The 23,553-nt window shown below is 37.7% G+C and overlaps 1 long non-coding RNA gene across 1 annotated transcript in view; it reads right to left on the bottom strand.

Moving 5' to 3' along the window:
- The window catches only part of LOC141496848 (uncharacterized), a 34,509-nt gene extending 11,331 nt beyond the window's left edge, over positions 1 to 23,178 (bottom strand). Inside the window, exon 1 of the long non-coding RNA XR_012471182.1 lies at positions 22,939 to 23,178. This is a non-coding gene — a long non-coding RNA (uncharacterized LOC141496848). The remainder of the gene's footprint in view (positions 1 to 22,938) is intronic.
- Between the last annotated feature and the right edge of the window lie 375 nt (positions 23,179 to 23,553).

Raw genomic sequence — 23,553 nt, 5'->3', positions numbered from 1 at the left:
AACTAAGATTCATCCAAGGGAGCTTTAATAGCCCTGTAATTCCCTTGTCTTCTGAGTGTCCTGGGCTATTTAAATTTATTGTAGGGTGAAAGGACTTATTTAAACTTAAATCTGCTTGAATAATGATGGTTATTAATCAATATAATTATTCTTCTGGCATGATGCTGAATATTTACAGTCCTAAGAGGTAGCTACGATTATGATTATCTCCATTTCACAGTTGAGGACATAAGAGCAGACAGGCGAAGTGACCTGCCCAAGGTCACAAAGCTAGTAAGTGTCTGGAGCAGATTTTGAACTCAGGTCTTCCAAGCTACAGGTCCAGTATTCTAACCACTGAGGCAACTAGCTACCTTTAACTTAAGATATCTATTTCAGAATGCACAAGGCACTGGAGATAAAAAAAAAAAAATTTTTAAATTCCTGCCCTCAAGGAACTTACATTCTGCTGGGGCATTGAAAATTCAGAGGGAAGTAAATGCAAAGGAATTTAAAGAGAGAATAGTTAGTTAAAAGGGGATCAAAAAAAGATTTCTTGTAAAAGGTGACATCTGAGTTAAAACTTCAAAGAAACTAAAATTTTTAGAAGGCAAGATTTAAAAAAAAGAACAGAATGGACTGATTAGCTGTAAAAGTATGTGAAAGAATATTATGGGGGTGTGGCTAGGTGGTGCAGTAGATAAAGCACCGGCCCTGGAGTCAGGAGTACCTGAGTTCCAATCCGGTCTTGACACTTAATAATTACCTAGCTGTGTGGCCTTGGGCAAGCCACTTAACCCCATTTGCCTTGCAAAAAAACTAAGAGAGAGAGAGAGAGAGAGAGAGAGAGAATATTATGGGGGGAGGAATGAACTTGGGAAAGGGGGGCTGGAACCATTCTAGGAAGGGTTTTTAATGTCAATCTGAGGTATGTGTACTTTCTCTTAGAAGAAACAGGGAACCACTGAAGGCTCTTGAATAGAAACTAGTGTAGATCCATAAAAGTAAATGAAAAAGTGATCAGGATCTCCTATCCATATTTCCTTCCTTCTGAGCAGCTAATACAAATATAAATACAAATACAAATACTCTGCATGAGCGATTTCTGTGATAAATCAGTATCTAGTCTAGTCTAGAAAAGGGAAGAGAGAACACATAACACAGAAATTGGGTATCTACATGAGATAAAGGATACACCAAGGCTTCAAGTCTGTCTCAGGACTGGGCTTCCCACAAGGTGTGGTGACCACCTGTGATGGTTACATCAGGTCATTAGAAGTGGAGCACCAACTTTTCTGTTTTTACAAGAAAGACTATCTCTGAAGTGTGTCAGCAATAATTCACCAACTTCTCTCTTTCTATCCAGGAGATCTGGGATCATAGTTGACAGGAAATCAAGGTGTTATTTGTTACTTCCATTCCCAGGTTTGAGGCAGGCAGCTGCGGAGTACAGTGGATAGCATGCAAGACTTAGTGTCAGGAATACCCGAGTTCAAATCTAATCTCAAATGCTTGCTCACTGTGTGACTCTATTTGCCTCAGTTTCTTTAACTGTAAAATGAAGTACATAGTAGAAGCCATATATGTGTTTATTATTTCAAATCTCCTACTTGAAAATTTTAGGCAATATCATTGGTTGAAAGGACAAAGGAAGGAAAAAAAGGAGAAGATGAAAAAGTCTGACTCAATTCATGGCTAACTACAAATAGATGGATCCAGGGGCAGTTAGGTGGCACAGCAGATGGAGCACTGGCCCTGCAGTCAGGAAGACCTGAGTTTAAATTTGGTCTCAGACACTTATTACGTAGTGGTGTGACCTTGGGGCAAGTCAAATCCCATTGCCTGGTCAAAAAAAAAAACCAAATAGATAGATCTGATTTTCATAAAGATAGGGATTTCATGACCTTGACTGAGTCTTGCAAAATCTTCATCTGTAAATTCCCCAGAAGCCAGAATTTTACTTCCTTGTGCTCAGAAGGAAATTCACAGCAAATCAAAGCATGGAAGTGGCTGGAAGATTATTTAGGGACTGAATTTCTGACTGTTAATGCCAAAGGACCTGAGCTCAAATTCCACTTCTGGTGCTTTGTACTTGTGACTTTGGTCAGGTTCCTTACCCTCCTTGGACCTCAGTTGTCATCTCTGAAATGAGGTGGAAGGACAAGAGGACCTTGTGAGTTTGAGATCCATAATCCCATAAACTCTCTAGGAAAGAACAGGGCTTTTTGTTCATATATTATGGTGGGTATATTGCATAATCAGTCAATTAACAGGGGTGGGATAGATCATACATCAGGTTTGTGCTAAAGGATAAATATTTTGGCAGCTATATAAAGATGGATTGGGAAGAAGAAAGGAAAACATTTAGCAGAATGATTATTCAGTGTTCCATGCTATAGGGAAGGAGATATCCTTCTTCTGGCTTCTGGTTTGGAGAGAAGACTCTAAATATTTCAGGCCCTCTTCAGGTATAGAACCCTGGAGGGAAAGAGAGATTTGGGAAGAAGCCAACATATAGAGGAATTTGGGACCTCAAGCCAAGAAGACTTTAGGAAACTTCTCATTATAAGAGAGTCTCTCTCTCTCTCTCTCTCTCTCTCTCTCTCTCTCTCTCTCTCTCTCTCTCTCTCTCCTCACACAAGGTGAGAGAATTAATTGACTTTGTATATTCTCTGTGTCTGCTGTCAACTTGTCACCATTCAATTGGATATAACAAAGGATGCTCCTTCCCTGTTAAGGGATTGCAATCAGGAGAGTGCTTAAACCTAAAAATTATTTATTCGCCCTTGACTACCAATATTTAGGGTAAGGTGCAGTTAGATATAATTCTAGTCCAATATCCCCTAAGGAAAGTAGAGCAATTAGCCTCATGGCTCCTTCTGCTGCCTTCTTGAAAGTAATAAGGGTTGGCCTTGGAGAGGGATGGACAAGATTCCAAAGATACCTAATCATATCTCCCTGCAAGCTACATTTTAACAAATCCTTGTTTGTTTAATGCACGGGCATCAAATACACTCTATATTGCTATAGCCTTCAGATCCATCTTCCTGCCTCAAACCCTTCCCCACTCCAGTTCATATCACACGGTGTTGCCAAACTAATTTTTTTCTTAAGTATAGCTCTGATCATGTAATTCCTCTACTCAGTTTGTACCAAAGGCTTCCTCTTGAATAAAATATGAAATCCTATTTAACTTTAAACTGGCCCCAACTTTCTAACCCTATTGGATAATACCTCCTCTCACACTTTGTAATCCAGTTAAAAGTCTTCTTTCTGCTCCTAACACATAACACTCCATCTCCTACCTGTGGGTCATCCCATGACTTCCCTGCATCCCTAGAATACAGTTCCATCCTTCCCTCTGTTTCATAGATTTCCTCTCTTTCTTTAAGAAGCAACTGAAGCACCTTCTTTTGCAAAAAGCCTTTCTTGATCTCCCTCACTACTGATGCCTATTATCCCAGACTACCTTACATTTATTTATTATTTTATATATGTATATATTTCTTGTCTCTTCCATTACCATCAGCACTTTATGAAAAGTATTTTTTTGTATTCTTTGTGCTTTTGTGCCCTGGTGCCTAACACAGTGTCTATCACATAGAAGATGCTTAAAAATTTTTTGTTGATTGAGTTCTGATCTCCAAATATGTCCCTCTGCTCCCCTAGTCCTTTTATACCATAGTTTCTAGTCCTCTCACCATACTGAATATGCCATCCTTAGAAAATGTCTTTCCTCAATGTGGTCCCCACAGTGAACCTGACCCTCTTGATATCATTTGACCTTCAGTCCAGCCTGGATAATGTCTTTATTATTATTAGTATGCGCCTTGCTTACTTCTCCCTTTTGTACTTTTGTTCAGACTTCTCTTCTGATCAAATATCTTCGTATTTACCAATTGACCTACATCAACTCCTTTAAGCCATCAGTGAAGCCCAGACCCATCTCCTTTAAGAAGTCTTCCTCAACAATGTTTTCTCAGTCCCACTGGTCATTTTATTTTATCTCTTCTCATTATTTTGTGTATATATCACTTTTTATTTCAATGTTCCAAAGTGTCATTTGTTCAAGTCCTATCTCTGCCACATAGATCACATTCTCTCTGCAATTTAGCAGAAGATAAACTGGAAAGTACCTGGAATACAAAATTCATCATCTCATGGTGGCCAATATGATGAAGAGCCTTTGTGAACTTGGCAAGGCTGGTCCTCAGGCAATAGATGCATAGTCCAAAAATGGGCCTGTACAAAAAAAAGAACTTCTTTCCTTCCTAGGAATTGCCATGTTAAAAAGGTAAACACAATTAGTTTGAAGTAAATAAGCATTGTGTAAAATGCTACATAGACATTTTTGTTTGCTACCAACAGTTCTGCTTGGTTTCCATTCCCCTGTTATCTTCATCACTGCCATCACCATCACCATCACCATCAGCACCACCATCACTATCACCATCATTATCATCATCATCATCATTCTCTCTGTCCTTCCCCCCACCTCCATGATAAGTTCATCACTAGGAAACTCATCATCATTGAGATTGCCTCAGTTTTGGTACTCTCATCTCATTTGTCACTTCAGTTGCCTCTACCCTTTAGCCCTCCTAGTCAGTGGGGCAGATTCCCATAGTTTTCCTTTGTAGAGGGCTCAAAATCCCACCCATCTCATCATTTTCCACTAGCTGCTCTCCTCCGTTTCTACTTAACCATCATCATCATCATCATCATCATCATCATCATCATCATATTCCCAGGTACCTCCCCTCATCCCCTTCAACTTCTTTTTGTGCATTGTCTTTCCCCATTAGAATGTTAGCTCTTTGAGGGTAGGGAACTTTTTTCTTCTTCTTCTTTGTATTCTAGTTTTCAACACACTTCTTGGTACTTAATAAATGTAAATCATATCATATTCTCTAAACATCACTGAAAGTCAGTGCTCTTATTATCATCACTATTTTACAGTTGAGGAAACTGAGGCAGACAAAATTAAGTGGTACTAGGTCACACAGCTAGCAAATTTTAACTCTGGTCTTCTTGACTCCAGATCCAGCAAACTTGTCACTCCACCACTTACCTCTTGCCTCTAATCAAACTCTGATGGTATTGAACCACCTATCCATTGTTTCTTCTGCTATCCATCCTCCACCGTTGCCCTTTTCAGGAAGATCATAAAAGTGAATTACAAAATGTTAACCCTAATCATTTTCTCCAGCCCTCTCATTTTATAGTTAGCAAAAACAAGACTCAGGGAGAGCAGATGACTTGCATATCACAGAGCCAGTAAACAGTAGATCTATTCTGGAAAGCAGGTCTTTTAATTCTCAGTCTACTGCTTTTCCATTATACAGCATTGACTTTCCTAGAGTCAATGACTTTATCATCCCGCCTGCCCTGATTTTCCTGTCATAGGACAGAAGTCTGTGACTCTTGAAATAAAAATAATCTTACTGTCTTTACTAAGTTTTTTTAAAAGACCACTATCAAAAATAATCTCTTCTGTCATGAACTGTGTTCAGAGATACCCCTGATTACCTGTCAGGTAAAGTATATGTTTTTGTCCATAGTAACCTATGAAAAATTGTCTTCTGTGGGCATGAAGGAGCTGAGGTACAACCAGAAAAAGTATAGCAGATAGAGGACTGGACTTGGAGACTCAGGATTTGTTCATTCTTTGTACCTGTATCCTGATATTTAGCATATTGCCTGTATAGTGTATGTGCTTAATAACTACTCATTGAGAAATAGATTGATTAAAGTCAGCAAGACTTGGGCTCAAATCCTATCCTATTAGCTCTATGACTAGGTATGTCACAATCTCTCTGGGTCTCAGTTCTATAAAATAAAGGGATTGCACTTGATGAACCTTAAGGTCTCTCCCAGCTCCAAATCTACAGTCCTGTATGAAATAACAAAACTTGAATGAACAGAGGAGAGATGGGAGGCATTAGAACAAAAGATAAAATATTATCTTGCTGATGTCATAGAGCTGTGTACCCAGCCATGAAACTCCCTGATACTACCCCAGTCAAATAGGTGTTTCCTGTTCCTCAAGCTCATCTTCCTCTTTCCCATTTTGATATCTTTGTTCATACTGTCTCCTCTGCCTAGAATCCCTCCCCCAATCCTGTAGATGAAAATCTTCCCATCCTTTAAAGCTAGCTCAAATGTGACCCTTCTATGGGGTTGATTTCTCCAGCCAGAAACAACACCTTCCTCCCAAAGCCTCTCCTAATCCTGTGAGTTCTTTTTTTTTTAGGGTTTTTTTGCAAGGCAAATGGGGTTAAGTGGCTTGCCCAAGGCCACACAGCTAGGTAATTATTAAGTGTCTGAGACCGGATTTGAACCCAGGTACTCCTGACTCCAGGGCCGGTGCTTTATCCACTACGCCACCTAGCTACCCCCACTACGCCACCTAGCCACCCCAATCCTGTGAGTTCTTAAAGGCTTGTACTCTTGTCTCATGTATTTAAAACTCATTTCTCCCTGCTCCACCACCTCCTATATACATATGTATACACATGCACACAAAGAACAGAATCCATGTATTGTTCATCTTTGCCCTTCCTCTCCCCCCCCCACCTCCAGCAAAGAGGTGCCATAGTAGGACCTTGCTTGCTAGGGTTGGGCTAGATATCTTCTGAGAATCCTTCCTACTCAGTGATATTATATAGCTTAATGAATTGAATCAAGCTTGAATTTAAAACTACGGGACCTGCTTCAAAGGACTAAGCGACTGTCCATAGGTTAATGTTCACTAGTCTGGGGTTCCCTCTGAGCAGAACCTGGAAAGAGAGGTCTTCAAGGGCACTCCACCATGGAGAGACAGAGTTCTCTGAAAACCACAATTAAATGTGAGAAGACAGTTTCAAAATTGCTCTTTGTTTTTACTTCCGACAGTTTATTTTAAAAATTTCCAGTAAACCGCTTTGTTGAGTCTTTTTGGGTGGTGGAGGGAGTTTCTCCCATTGTTTTGCTGTTTTATTGAGGCCTAACTGGGTAGATGGAACATTGAGACTTGGTGGTTAACAGGACAATTAATATGTCTTTCTAGTCTTATTTTCCCCATTAAATATGAAAATATAAAAATAAAATGAAAATGATATTGATAAACATCAATATCATTATTTTGGTTTCTTGATTTTTCTTCCGGTTTGGTTTTGTTTGGTTCTAGACTTCAAGCTTATTCCCTTTTCAATGAAAAAATAAACCTCAAATGAATAATTTCAAGGCAGATAATTTTCTTTTTTTTTTCCCAAACCTGCCCAGGTTTGAAGCCCAGGAAGAAAGAAGCCAACCCAGCTCCTCTGTACTATAAGTTGTCTATTTCAGTAGTCTATTCATTTTGGGAATGGCTCCTACATCAACCTCATCTTTACCTTCCTTTTGTTTGCTGAAATAGAAATTCTCAGAACCCTTTTTATGGTGGGATTTATTCACCTAAATTACAATCTTGGTAGTTTTTGTCATTGGAGATCTTTTGTACATTCAATTGGAGAATGTACCTATGATATCAGTATCAAGGGTTAGCCATGTAAAAGTGGGGATATGATTTGACTTATGGTTTATGCAAATGCTTTCCCAAAAATCTTCCTATGATGCCTCATCATGGCCTGAGGGTGACTCCAGATTCTCAAAGGTTGGGTCAGTGAAATACAAACTTGTAAAGAAAGGGAAAGATTTTTAATATATGTCTACATATCCATTTTCTAAAGATCTCTCACTTATACTTATGTAACCTTGGGCCAATCCTTCTAAGCCTCAGTTTCCTCATATGTAAAGAGATTGAACTAGATAGCCTCTGGAACTTCTTCCATCTTTTATCTATAATTCTATTATCTTTAACATCCTTTTCTAAATCAAAGACAGAGTTGAACAGGGCCTTATAATTAGTGAAATCAGGACAATTGATACTACAACAAAAACACAGATGATGAAACACACTGCTGTTGTTGTTCATTCTTCATTTTTGAAAAGAACCAATAGCATCACAAGTGATGCCTTGACTTGCTCATGAATTAGATTTGAGTCAGAGTTACACAGAATCATCAGCCTCACTCTCTCTTCCAAAGTCATTGGAAGTCCAGTGACAAGACAAAAGTAAGGATATCTGACAATGACCTGGGATTCAGTGGATGACTTTGATGTCTTCAGTGTTTGATCATAGTACCTGCTTCAGCCATCTTCATTGACAATGGAATAAATTGTTCCTATCCACCCATTCCATTGGGGGAAGTCTTCACATATTTGAGTAGACATCCTCCTAACTCATCAATGGGGCTGAAGCTTGTCAGTTACCCTCAAACTGAATCCATTGGTTGAGGTATTGTGGCCACTGCACATGATATAGCTTCTTGGAGCCAGAGGTGATAGACTCAAGGTAAAAAAAGAAAGGTTTTTTTTTTTTGAAATTGCCAATTTGAGAATTTATTTTGCTTGACTATGTCTATTTTTTTTAAAAAGGGTTTTATTTTTATTGTTTTTTTTTATTTGGGAGAGGAAAAAGACAGATAAAATAAATTTTTGTTAATTAAAAAATGAAAATTAATTTTAAAAAATGAAAAGGACTTTAGAGATCACCAAGTCAGAGCTTAATGAATTTAGAGTTGAAAGGGACCTTAGAAGTCATCATATCTTACATTCTCATCTTTCAGAAAAGGAAGCTAAGAGTGTAAGCAGATCTCTCTTATAAGGGTCATGGAACTGATCAGAATCCAAAATGGATTTGAACCTGTCTCTTTAAAGCTAAATCCAATACTTCTTTTATTTTATCATGGAGCTTCTCCAAAGTCATGAAACTCATCTGATAAGGTGGGGAAGGGGCATAATTTGCATTCCCCACATTGATGAAACTATGGGCCCTGGGAAATATTGCAGTATATGCAAAACCAAGTAAGAGTCATGTGATAATGAAGTTCCACAATATTTTTCAGTATCACTGCTACTCTAAGGAATCTCTCAGAGTTTACTGTTAACCAACATTCACAGCAATGTTTATGGTACTCACATAGCAAAACCTATTCACAACTGTTCAATAAGCAAAATTATACACTAGAAAATCCACTCTAGAATAGGAATCCTAGAACATGAGTGTGAGGCCCAGTTCTGCCACTAACTAGCTGTGTGACTTTGGATAAATCACTTCCCCTCTCTAGGAATGAGTTTCCTTTCTAGTTCAATGTCCATGAGACTATTGCCCTGTGTTGTCCAAGAGCCCTTCATAAGATCTAAAGATTCAGAACCTTCCAGACTAGAAGGCATTTAGTCCAACCCCCTCATTTTACAGTTGAGAGAACCATGGTTTAGAGAGGTTAATGGACTTTCCCTAGGTCATACAGGTAAACAAGTGGGAGAAGCAGAGTTTGAACCCATTTCTCTCTAGAGATTGATGACTCTGTAACTCTTTCCACTGTCCCCATTTCTTAGAGCTCTCACTTCTCCATCTTTTGCCCATGAGAGCACTTCTTTCCTTTGTCTTCATCCCTAGGGCAGCCAGGCTCATGCTTATCTAGCATCTTTGGCAGACCCATGACAGGTGTTTATTATATTGCTATCTTGTTCCATTGGGGGCTTCTCGTTTCTTGTAAAAGCAGAGATTCAAGTAACCTGGGACTTGTATTCCCACCTTGTCTCATAAACACAATAGGGAAATGCCAATGACACGCAAGCTCTTCCTCAAACCAGCTTGTTTTTCACTCAGTTTCTCGGCTACACTCGCCCGTCACAATGGAAACACACCACTTCCTCCCACTTTACGAAGCACCTCTTTCTACTGAAGCTCAGCTTCCTTCATTCAGTTTAGCTAGCCCAGGACTTTTGCTCAGCTACCTTAAGCAAAGCAACTACTCAATACCCACCATAAATACGAACCAGAGTGACTAAACCAAGCCATATCATTATTTCCATTGAAAAAAAAATTTTTTAATTGACTTAGACATATGGCAAATTCTATCTTTTTTTTAAGGATCTATATCTCACAAAATAGGTTAAGGCATGAGTAAAAAAGTCAAATAATTAATCTTGCCTTGGACTACTTTTGAGACTTCCTCACCACTCGTGTTCTTCATCATCATCTTCTGCCTCTCTGCCTCTTTCTCCCCTTCCTCCTCTTTCCTTTTCTCCTACTCCCTCTTCTTTCTTTCCTTTGCCCTTTTCCTCCTCACCATTCTTTCCTCTTCTTCTTTCCTTTCTCCCTTCACTCATTAGAATTAAAGTCCTTGAGGGCAGAAACTATATAACAATTGTGCCTAACATGAAATAAGTGACTAATGAATGTTTTTTCATTCATTCATTCATTCATTCATGGCCTCTTCCTGAGCCACAGCTTCAAGGTAATCTTAGCTTCCTCTCTATCTTTTGCTCCCTATATTCAGATTGGGTCCATGTCCACCTTGCTTCTTCAGGAACGTATTTCAGATATGGTTCTTTCTTTGATAGCCATAGCCATATCTCCTATAGAAACCCTGGTTATGCTTTACCTGGACTTCCCGATCCTCTTTCTTGCTAATCTTTTTTCTACAATATCTTGTAAGTAATAACTAAAAAACAATTCTCCAATCTACCACCTTTACTGTATCCTTCAGATCATCCTCTGGATAATGTGTGACTTTTATCTTCAAAATCTTTCATTACTTACCACCTGTGTGTTCTCTTTCATTCATTCATTAAACATTTATGAAAAACTACTTTGTACAGAGATAAACAAGACATGCCCTAGACATTCATAGGGTGGGGCAAGGGTTATACCACTGGCTTGAAAGATAAAGGAATTACCATGGAAAGAGAATACACATTTATTAGGAACCAAGTTAAGCACTTTACAAATATTATCTCATTAGGTCTTCAAAACAAGACCAAGAGGCAGATACTCTTAGTACCCCCATTTTTACAATTGAGAAGATAAGAGATTAAGTGTCTTAGTCAAATTCATACAGTTAATAAACATCTGAAACTGGATTTGGACTCATGTCTTCCTGACTACAGGTCCAAAGCTCTATCCATTGAGCCATTAGGCTACCTCTGTGTTGAGAGGTAATGAGGTAATGAACAAATGTTTAAAGAAGGGAAAGATGTAGATTCAGAAGGAGTTTGGCAGCATGGTATGAGAGAGGACCAGTGATAATCAGATATAGAATGATGTTGGAGTATTGAATATGAGAAGGAGCCAGGTTCAATTAGTTAGCTGATTGGGAAGAGAAGCATTGAATCTGGGGTAGAAAACATGATCTCTGAGTCTCATTTTCTTCAACTGTAAAATGGGGATGGGAAGAGGAAAATAATAAACATTTGGCACTATGTCAAATACTTTTGATAAATATTATGTCTTTTGATCCTCACAATAACCTTACAAGGTAAGAACCCATTTTACAGTTGAGTAAACTGAGGTAGGTAGAGATGAAGTGACTTGCCCAGGATCAAACAGATAGTTAGTGTCTGAGACCAGATTTGAAAAGAAGACATCCTGACTCCCTGCCATGCCACTAGCATGGTAATTATATTTACTCCATATAACTTTCAGGGTTGTTGTGAGGGGAAATAGTTTAAAAACAGCAAAAATCTATAAGAACACTTGTTTATTTTTAACTTATTTTCCTTAACTTGAGCCCTTTATTGCCTGAGTCTATAGTACTAGATAAAATAAGAAGAATTAGACTGGGAAAGAATCTTAGAAATGAGAAAGAACCTCCTTTCATCCCCATTGTATAGATGCAATAACTGAGACCCATAAAGTTAATGTGACTTGCTTATTCTTACATTGGAGTAAGTTGCAGCGTCCAGCTGCCTGATTACAAAGCCATTGTTCTTTTCACTAGACTCTGCTATATCTCCAAGGTAATTAAGAGGTGCCAGACCTGGAGTTAGGAAGACTCATCTTCCTTTGGTTCACATCTGACCTCAGACACTGATCAAGTTAATTCACCCTGTTTGCTTCAACTTCTTTATCTGTAAAATGAGCTGGAGAAGGAAATGGCAAATCATTCCAGTATCTCTTCCCAAAAAAAGTAAAAGACTAGAAGGGGTCATTAGATGGATTTCCAAGGGAAAATTTACAGAAAGACACAGAGAGGGTAAGGAGGTACAGCAGTACTCTTCTGGGTGAGTATGCTGAGCCAGGCACTGCTGGCATAGTGTGGTTACCACTTCCCTTCACACACTGGTATGACTTAAGTTTTCTCTTTAATCCTTATCCGTGTTTTGTTCAATTAGAACCTGATTTGTAATAGCAAAGTTGAAAGCAGATAAAACACATTACATCAATCCATGCCATCATTTTTTTCCATTTTCTTAATTTATAATGACTTTGTTTGCTTCTAAGGAGTTTGGTTTTGCCTTCCAGAAAATTAAAATAACAAAGCACAATTGCATCTACTGTCTGCAGGGAAAAGAGAGAAAGTGGGGGGGGGGGGGAGAATAAATAACCCAATTTTAATATACCTTGTAAATCCTGGCCCCTTTCCTGGTGAAACCCAACTCCTGATTGGCCCTCCATTCTCCCTCTGTGACAATCCACTTATTCTCTCTCCCCTTTCATTCTTTTGCTCCTTAAGATGTTGTGGTCTGGATTTTACTTTAAAATATATTCAACATTTGCTCAGCAAATATCTATCCAGTACCAGTGATATGCATAGCACTGGCTAAGCTTTGGGGTTGTGATGGGAGGAGGGGGTAACTAGTGATGCCCAAAAACCATCCTTGGGGAAAAAAAGATATATATACATGTGAAAAGTGAAATAAGAATTCCCCCTATATAAGCAGGAAAGGTAACTAGAGAGGTTCTAGCAGCACTTTATTCCAGCAAAGAGTGTGCACAAAGCCTTGAGAAGTTGAATGGCTGGACAATTTTTCTAACCTTTGCCACCTACAAAAGTACTCTCTAGTGGAAATGTCACTTAAGAAGTATAGATGGGGAGGGCAGCTAGGTGGCACAGGGGATAGAGCACTGGCCCTGAAGCCAGGAGGACCTGGGTCCAAATGTGACCTCAGACAATAATTGCCTGTCTGTGTTTCCTTGGGCAAGTCACTTAACCCCATTGCCTTGCAAAAACAACAACAACAAAAGAAGGATGGGTGGATGGATGGAAAATGAATGGATAGATAAATGTTTATCTTGGAGAAGGGAAGACTTAAGGGAGAAGTGATAACTATTTTTTAATATGTTAAGGTATGTTATCTAGATTTGATACTTCCTGTGTAACCCTGGAGAAGAAAACCTAGGATCTAAAGATGTGATAATAAAGAGGTGATTATGATTCAATGTAAGGAAGAGCTGTGATATGGAACAAAACACTATCTTAAAAGTTATTGAACTCCTCATCACTGATAGTATTTGGTTTCCAAATCAACAAATAGCTGACCATTTTTCAGAAATGCTGGGATTGCTGCACATGATCAGAGATTAAACTTAATTCCTCACGTTCATTCCAATTCTTAGCCTTTGTCATGAAAATTTGTTTTAGTAGAGCTCACTAAGGTCATGGTCTCCCTGCTCAGCCTCCTCCTTCCTATTTTTCCTTACCTCTCTTGTCATTGTCTTTGGTGTATATTTATACCTGAATGCATGTGTGTGTATAGGTGTGTTTTATCTGTGTATTCAATTTTCTTTTAAAGGAAAAAATTTAGTTTACTTCCCTCCTTTGGTTTTTTCCATTCCTCTATTTTCTGAATCCCAGGTTTTACATTACCTGAAATTACATCCATTTTTTTCCTTTTTTAAGTTTTCTATGACGATTATTTGAACAGTTCTTTGCAGTTTCCTGACCACACTTCCTTTTTCAGTCATAAATTCTAATAAAAATAGGAAGTCATAATATAGATGTCTGTACATGCTGATAGGTTGAGCTGTAAAAACAAAAGTAGTTTTCAGTTGCTTTGAGTGCAAATCTCCTTAATTCAACTTTCTTAAGGACAAAGCTAGAGGTATATTGAGTACAGAGGCTCATTTAGAGACAGAAAAGAATTTTAAACTCATCTGAGTTGAACTTCTCAATTGTATAGGTGAGGAAAGTAGGACTCCAAGCCTGAGTGAAAGAAGGAAGGTGACTCTGCCTCCTGAGGGAGGTTCCTTGGCTACCCTAGGGATTCTCCCTAATTCTCCCTAATTCTTTATTTTCTCCCATTTTTGGCCTCAAAGTTGAAATGGAGTATTTCCTATCTAGAAATTCCAGCCCCTCAGACTATGCAAGCCAAATATGTGATCTTATGGTGAAGAAGAACAGAAATTTGATTTCTAAACCCTAAAAATCTTTTGTTCTGTTTCAAATCTCCCTTGCTCTCTTCATTCTCATCCTCATTGGCAGCAACTGAGACAATAAACAGAGTCCAGAGGTTACAAACTAAAGGGACCAGTTCTGGTTTCAACCAGCAAGCCTTTGATAATGTTTTCCTATGTACCAGCCCCTGTGCCCTGGAGCTTCAAAGACAGAAGTGAAAGAGTCCCTGCCTTCAAGGAGTTTACATTCTTTAGGGGAGATTCTAGTCTTTGAAGTATGTGATTCATGCTTCCACCTCAAATTCCACCAATTCTTTAATTTCTATTCTTTTATTCCATTAAGATCAAAAGACTTAACATTATAGATATAGAGCTGGAAGGGACCTTTAGAGGACATTTAATTCATCCATCCATCTCATTTTACAGATAAGGAAACTGAGATTCATCAAGATTTAATTACTTACTCAAGGTCACACAACCAGAAAGTGTTAGAGGTGGGATCTGAAGACATATCTTTCTGATTCCAAAATGGAATTGGAAATGTGGAAGATAGAAATAGGGAAAGATGGACAGTGAACTCTGACAAATGATGCTGAGGAAGAAGACAGAGAAGTATTTACTACCAGTAACCTTCATTGTTTTGTTGTTGTTCAGTCATTTTATTTACTAATTAGGGTCTGAGATCAGATCTGAACTTAGATCTTCTTGACTCCACACCTGGTCACCTAGCTGCCCAGCCTTCATTATTAGTAGTACCTTAATATTTGGAGTCAGGTAACATAAGTTTGAAACCTGATTCTGTCACTTACTAACAATATATCTTTGGGCAAGTACCCTAATCTTTATGTTTACTAGTTTCCTCATTCATAAAAATCAAAGAATTCAACTAGATGACATCTAAGGTTACTTTCAGATCTTAATTTATGATGCAGGATCCCATATTATGCCTTTACTTTTTTTAATACCTTGTTTTTCCCCAGTAGACTTTTAGTTCCTTGAGATCAAGTACAGGTTAATACTCTTTGTCACAAACTTAAGAAAATGATTGTACCTCTATGAGGTTTATTCAGCTTATTCATTTATTAAATGAAAGGGTGGCATTAGGTGATAGTCTCTTTTTGAGCTCTCAATCCCATATTCCTAGGTCTATTCAAGAGACTCTAAAGCCAGCACTAAGGAGATGTTCTTAAGATAAGAACATCAAAGAAAGGAAGTCAACTAGAAAGTCAGTAGAGACCCCTTAATGATCATAGTGCTAAAGGTATGCTCACAAACATAAAGGAGATAACCACTATCTTTTTAGTTAAATGCTTAATTAAAAACCTAAAAATGCAAATCATATTTTAAAAGTACTAATTTCAAATTTAGTCTTAGACACTTATTGGCTGAGTGACCCTAGGCAAGTTACTTTAACCTCTGTTTACTTCAATTTCCTCAGTTATAAAATAGGGACAATAATGATACCTACTTCACAATGTTGTTATGAGGATCAAATGAGATACCTATAAAAAGTGCTTAGCAAAATATTAAGCTTAGCACATAGTAGGTACTATATAAATGCCTATTCCCTTCCTCCTTCCTAATAAAGCTCGCCTAGTATTTTTTACATTCATATCAATTAAGATCCACACATAAAATATTATCCTTTAAGTCCTATCAGGATTCTTTGTCTATTCATTCTCTCACTTTTCTCTATGATCATGGTATATACCCCATTCTTTACTTTTGGCTTTATATTATTACACAAAATGCTTCTAATTTTCCATTTAATCTTGTCTACATTATTTTATTTATAAAAATCCTTTTTAATTAATGAATCAAAATTATTCATTTTATATCACACCATGTTATCTATTTTTGTTTGTTCATAAATTCTTTTCCTATCCATAAGTCTGATAGGTAATATATTTCATATTCTTCTAATTTCTCTATATCTAAGTCATGTATCTATTTTGACCATATCTTGGTAAGTGGTGTAAGATTTTGGTCTATACCCAATTTATCAGACTGCTTTCCAGTTTTTCCAATAATTTTTACCAAACAGTGAATTATTCCATAATGGATTGTTAAAGGGGTCTGTATGTTTAAAATACATAGCCCTAATTAACAATAGCAAAAACAATCAAATATCACTGCTATGAATCTAAAATTTTAAGCAAAAACAATTTTACAATGACATTACAATAAGTTTATCTTGACCTCTCTAGTTCATGTTGTATTGCTTCTAATAGCTAGAATAGCAAGTTCAAAAAAAAATACTTCTAGAAACCTTTTTGGTAATTGTTTCAATTAGCTCAAGTACTAGGAACTGTGCTGGTTAAGAAGTTGAAATCTACCCCAAAATCATTAATATAGTGTCAAAAATTTAACTAGATAGTTTCACTTTATATGAGAATAACCTTAAAAATAAGGTTTCTGTCTTATCTTTCTTTGCTTCTCCTCTAGCATCCAGAACAGTAGAGAATTATATATTTAACAAATCTTTTTGCAGAAATGATTTAACAACCCTCACCTTCCATGAAACACCTCAGACAGAATGCAGAGCAGAACTATTTGGGTCTTCTGCAATGAGATATTTCTTACATCTTCATGGTCTCAGTACATAATTTATTACTCATCCTGTATTTCCACAATATTCACATAGATCCTGACACCTAATCAGGGTCTCCCACCTAATCCAATACCTTTTGGGGGAGGGTTGAGGACATGGGTTTACATAGATTAAATCTTTCCATCACTTCCACATTAGGCTTAATAAAAGTTGTAGTACCTTCTTTTAGGGATTGGCAAGTTGAAAAAGACTGTAAATGACTTGGCCACATGCATAAAGTGAGTCCTTGAGTCTAAGCATTAGAGTACTTACTAATACATGACTTCCTATTCTCAAGAGTGTTATTTGTGTTTAAAAACTGCTTTATGTGTTTATTTTGAACATACACTTCCCTATCCTTATTGCTTCTTCTCCCTCCTTCCCATTTCCCATAAATTACCTATCCATAGAGAATGCACAGAATTTACTGGACATATGGGGACAAGCTCTTTTTTGTGTTTAGGGTCACATAGCCAGAGTAGGTAACCATCAAGAAGGATGATTTAGGTATCACTAGGAAAGTCCCCTTCACAAAAATGTTATGATATTCACCCTCAAAAACTTGTCCTTGGATCTTAAATTCCCATGATTGATGTCTAGGAGGAAATCTATCTCTGCTTAAGGCATTGTTGCCAAAAAGCTCCTATTAAATATACATATGTTCTCTGAGAAAGTTGTCATTAAACCATTATCACTCATTCTCTTGCAGTAGTTTATCAGATACCCTGGGTTATTATGGGCATAAAGGAAAAACTACTTTGGAATGGAATCAGGAAATTAGTCCCAATTTTGACCCATTAAGGATTCTACTTTGGGCAAGTCACTTCACTTTTTTTTGTCCTCAGTTTCCTCATATATATAAAATGAATGAATTGAAGTAGATGACTTCAAGCATTCTTCTACTGGTAACATTTTATAATTTTACCCAAGAAATTAGAAACATAGAGAAATGTTCAGGGTAGCTAGGATTCTTCTCATGATGAATACATAAAAAGCCTTAAAGAGTAGAGTACTCTATCCAATCTTTCTGGAGAGCAATCTGGAGTTATGCCCAAAGGGCAATAAAAATGTGCACACTCTTTGATCCAGCAATACCACTACTGGGTTGGTATCCTGAAGAGATCATGAAAAAGGGTAAAAACATCACTTTTATTTATTTATTTATTTTAGGTTTTTGCAAGGCAATGAAGTTAAGTGGCTTGCCCAAGACCATACAGCTAGGTAATTAATTATTAAGTGTCTGAGGCTGGATTTGAACTCAGATCCTCCTGACTCCAGGGCTGGTGCTCTATCCACTATGCTACCTAGCTTCCCCAAACATCACTTGTACAAAAATATCCACAGCAGCTCTGTGGTAGCAAAGAATTGGAAATCAAGTGAATGTCCATCAGTTGAGGAATGGCTGAACAAACTGTAGTGTGTATATATTATGGAACAGTATTGTTCTATTAGAAACCAGGAGGGATGGAAAGACTTGCATGAACTGATGTTGAGGGAGATGAACAGAACCAGAAGAACATTGTCCACCCTAAGAGCAACATGGGGTGATGATCAACCTTAATGGACTTGCTTATTCCATCAATACAACAATCAGGGACAATTTTAGAGCACCTTCGATGGAGAATACCATCTGTATCCAGAGGAAAAAACTGTGAAGTTTAAAACAAAGACCAAAGTCTATTACCTTCAATTTTTTTAAGTGTCTTATGTGCTACATAATTTTTCTATCTAATATTTTGTTATCTCCTCAAGGATATGATTTCTCTCTCAATACACTCAATTTCTATCAATGTATAGCATGGAAACAATGTGAAGATTATCAGATTGTCTTCTGTGGGGGGATGGGGGAGGGAAGGGAAAAATTGCAAAATTCAAAACCTTACCCCCAAAAATCTTACAAAAAACTACTATTGTATATAATTGGAAAACAAATAAAATATTAATTAAAGAAGAGTAAGGTACTCTAAGAGGGAGAAAAGGGATAATAAAAGAAATGAATGGGATGAAGGAAGATGACTTGAGGAGCCCAGAGTTTACACCAATGCCAGATGGCAACTATTGATACTCTGGCTGGACTCATTCCTTCATAGTTGCTTCCTTCCACCCTCTCAAATACTCTCTGTCTCAGTGATTTTTGAACCCTACTTCCAGATTACAAACCTCATTTCTCATCCAAGCTGCCCACTCCCTTACTTCCATTGCCCCTAACCTTGACCTGCTAATGGTCTATTCCAAATCTGCCCATCTCTTCTCCTTTCATCTCATTCTATCTGGATTGCATGGTCCACAATCAACCAACTTCCTTTTATCTAAAACCTTTTGCTTTCTCTCTCCTTCCATCTGTTGGCATTTACTGAGACCTGAATTCCTCCTGATAACAGTTCATCCCATGCTACCCTTTCTTGTATTGGTTTCACTTTGATTCACATCCTGCCTCTTCGATTCACTGATTATGGTAGAGGAGAATACTCCTTGCTCTCCATTGCCACTTTCAGAATCTCTCTCTACCAACATCACTCAGCAACATGTCCTCCTTTGAGGTTCATGCTAATCAGCTTATCACCCTAATCAGATCCTGGTGCCCATTAAAAAACCACCCTTCTTCCTTCCTCCTTGAGTTCAGCTCTTGCTTCACAGTCTTTCTCTCCAGTCCAGTTCCTGCCCCCACCATGCTAAGGGGATTTCAATATATATTTCAATGATCATGAGAATATCCTTATTTCCCAACTATTTATTTTACTTAGTTCCCATGACCTACTCCACCTCTCCATCCCAATAACATACAAAGAAGGTCATACTCCCTCGAGCTTTCTATCACTCAAAGTATTCCATTTTCACATACATGAATTCTGAAATTTCTTGCTCTGATCATAATTCTTTATCATGATCCCTTGTCCTATTCTTTGTCCTCAATAGGACGTCCAATCCCTTCAAGTATCCGTGGGTTTTTTAATAGGTCAACACTGAATTTGCTATGTTCTCTTCCCTTTTCTATCTTGGCTATTGAATTGATTAGACTGTCCTATGCACCAGAAGTGTCAAACTCTAAGCCCAAAGGATGTAGATTAAAAATATAAAAAATTTAACAAAATAAATAAAAAAACAAAAATAAAGACTTTGTAGGATTTTAAGTCAATAGGTGGCCTACAGAGATCTATTTCTGTTTGAGTTTAACTCCTCCCTACACCAAAATTCCTTGCTTCCTTTGCTCTAGAAGGAATCATTTGTTGTCATAGCCCAAACTTGGATTATTCTTACTACCTGCTTCACTCCTATCTAGGTGCTGTTGAATGAGCAGAACTGGAACTGGAGCTGGAGATAATATTGAAACTACATTGACTGGGTCCACTACAATTGTATATTACATAATTTCATATGGGCTTTCACTGCAATGGCAATTCTTTTAACGCCTCCTCAATCAATTCACTATCTTACTCATCAAAGTGGCAATTCTAATTTTTTTTCATCCCCTCCTTAAGCCTCTCTTCTTCTTTAAGACGTTTAAGTTCATGCAAGTCTTTCCATCCCTCCTGGTTTCTAATAGAACATAATATACATATACCATATACCTTTGAAGATGCATTATTGCCCTGGCATTCCTAGGACTTAGAGCAGAAGGGTCTGTAGAGATCATTTAGCCCAAACCTCTCATTTTATAGATAGCAAGGTAACCAAAATGCCTGCCCCAGGGTCACATAGAAAATAAACCACAGAGCAGGAATCCTTGCCTCATACTTGCCTGGAAAAGTTGAGACCATTTGCTGAGAGTTCCTTCTTCTTCCTTTTCATTATTGCATATCTCTCAGACATCTTCCTTCATTATTCTCCTTTATTCTCTTATGAAGATTTTCCCCTACTTCCCTGCCAAGACAAACCTGTGCACTTTTGATCACTTCCCCTCCCACTTTCTCCTAAAAATTGCCCCAGCTATCATTCTTACATCTTAATTCTCTCCCTAGCTACTGCTTTGTATCCACTACCTATAAATATGCCTATGTCTCTTCCAACCTTAAGAATTCCTCTCTTGAATCCTGCTAACTAGTGCTTTCTATCTCTCCTACTCTTGTGGCTAAATTTGAGAAAGTCATCTATATTTAATGCCTCCACTTCCTCTCCTCTCACTTTCTTTTTAAACCTCTTCATTCTGGCTTTCAACCTCACTATTCAACTGAAACTGCCCTCTCCAATATTACCAATCATTGCTAAATCCAATGGCCTCAATAAATCCTTACCCTTCTTGATTTCTCTGTAGCCTTTGTCATTGCCGATCACCCTCTCTTAGATACTCTTTCCTCTCCAAGTTTTTGTGACACTTCCCTTTCCTAGTTCTCCCTCCTATCTTACTACTCTTTCTTAGTCTCCTTTACTGGATCTTCATTAAGGTCACTAACTGTGAATGTCTTCCACAACTTTGTATTGTCTCTCTATTGTTTTGCTTGATGATCTCATCAACTCCATTGGGACCAATTATAATCTCTATGCAGATGATTTCCAGATTTTATATATATATATATATATATATAAATATATATATATAGTCTTAATTTCCCTCAATATTGTACATCTTGAATTGGTTTCCTCATAGATATCTCATTCTCAACATATCCAGAATAGAACTCATTGTCTTTTCCCCAAAATCCTCCCCTCTTCCAAACTCCTATTACTGTCAAGGGCATAGCCATCCTCCCAATCATCCAGGCTTACAAACTTGGTGTCCTCCTCAAATCCTCACTCACACTCGCATTTCTACCTTTATGTGTCTTTCATATGTGTCTTCCCTCCACTAGATGGAGAGGTGGTGCAATGGATAAAGCACCAGCCCTGGAGTCAGGAGTACCTGGGTTCAAATCTGGTCTCAGACACTTAATAATTACCTAGCTGTGTGGCCTTGGACAAGCCACTTAACCCCATTGCCTTGCAAAAAAAAAGCTATCATCTTAATTCAGGTCCTCAACACTTTTCACCTGGACTATTTTTTTTTAAGACAGTGGGGTTGAGGGACTTGCCCAAAGTCACACAGTTAGGCAATATTTTTTAAATGTCTGAGGCTGGATTTGAATTCAGGTCTTCACTGCAGCTCCTAGCTGCTCCTTTTTAACTTTTTAATTTTTTTTTAATTTAAGGCAATGGTGTTAAGTGACTTGCCTAAACTCACACAGTAGGCAATTTTTTTATGTATCTGAGTCACCTGGACTATTTCAATAGTCTTCTAGTTCACTCTGGCTTCTAGTCTCCTAGAGTTCAAGAGCTGTCTTTTTCTTACTTCTGTGCCAGGGAGAAATGAATTGATGCTTCACAGTAGGAATAAACACTAAACATCCAAATGATTCCTTATGTTAACTTAGACATCCTAATTCAAAATGCAGACATATCTTTCTGCAGCTCAAGATTTCTTTCTCGTTAAAGAAAAATCTTTTATATTTCAAGATGCAAAGCAAAAATGGAGCTATATTTTTTTAAGATTAACCACCACACATAATTAGGTGAAAAATAAACTTTTTCCACTGTCATCCATGCTTATGAGAAGTCTGGCTCATACAGACCTTGAAGTTTTACAAAGATATCACTACCCATCTGGTATTGGTAAATCCTAGACTTAGACAAAATCACTAGGAATAACATCCCACTAGAGGATAAACCTAACAAACTCAAATGTGTAAGATGATTGCAAGAGAAAACAATTACAGAAGTACATCTTTTGTCAGAACCGAACCAAAAAGCAGGGGTTTGGGAGGCCTGACTTCTTATCCCTAATCTACCTTAGAAGTATCTCATTTTTTTAAGAACTATCTTTGAAGATCCATGATATTGTCCTAACATACATACATAGAACTTAGAGCAGAAGGGTCTGTAGAGATCATTTAACCCAAGCCCTTTATTTTACAGATAAGGGGGTTCCTGAAATGTCTGGCTCATGGTCATAGAGTCAATAAGCAGCAGGAACACTTGTGACTTCAAATCTAGTATTCTTTATATTATTTTTGGATCTCATTAATGGTAATCAAAGGATTTAACTTTTGCAAGTCTTTTGGAGTCAAGATTAGGTCTAAGGTGAGTAATTTACCTAATACTAGCATGATTCTAATACTATAAAGTGGTTAAGGAATATAATTTATTTTGTTATATGATTCAGAACCCATTTCAGACGAGCAACTCTGAATTGTACCTTGAGCTTGACTCAGACCTCTAAACCAATCTCAGAAGACACCTTGGATCCTGGTTCAGAACCCAACTTAGAACCTGGTCTGGAATCCATCTCAGAAGTCAGCTTGTATCTTAGCTTAGAACTGGGCCCAGATGGCAACCTTGCAATACAAGTTCCACAAGTATCCTGAGCAATGGCAGCACCTTAGACCCAAGTGTATGGTCAGCTACTCCAGAGTCTGGTCCAGGGCTTAGCTCAGTATCTGGTACACATTATTCAGACATTTCAGTCATGTCTTTGTGACCTCACTGGGAGTTCTCTTGAAGTTTCCTTGGAGATACTAGAATGGTTTGCCATTTCCTTCTCCAGTTCATTTTACAGCTGAGAAAACTGAGGCAGAGTTAAATGGGTTACCCAGGTTCACATAGCTAATGTTTGAATTCACAGTTGAGCTTATGTCCTCCGGCACTCTCTGCATGCCACCCAACTGCCCAACCTGGTTACAGTAGTCACTTAATAAATGTCATTTTATTGATTGGAAGACAGCAACAATATTTTGAATATCTAAGTTTTTTCTTGGGTTTTTTTTTTGTTTTGTTTGTTTCTTTTTTAGGTTTTTGCAAGGCAATGGGGTTA

This window comes from Macrotis lagotis, chromosome X, assembly GCF_037893015.1.
Source record: "Macrotis lagotis isolate mMagLag1 chromosome X, bilby.v1.9.chrom.fasta, whole genome shotgun sequence".
NCBI classification, from domain to species: domain Eukaryota; kingdom Metazoa; phylum Chordata; class Mammalia; order Peramelemorphia; family Peramelidae; genus Macrotis; species Macrotis lagotis.
This window is presented reverse-complemented; position numbering and strand designations above follow the sequence as displayed.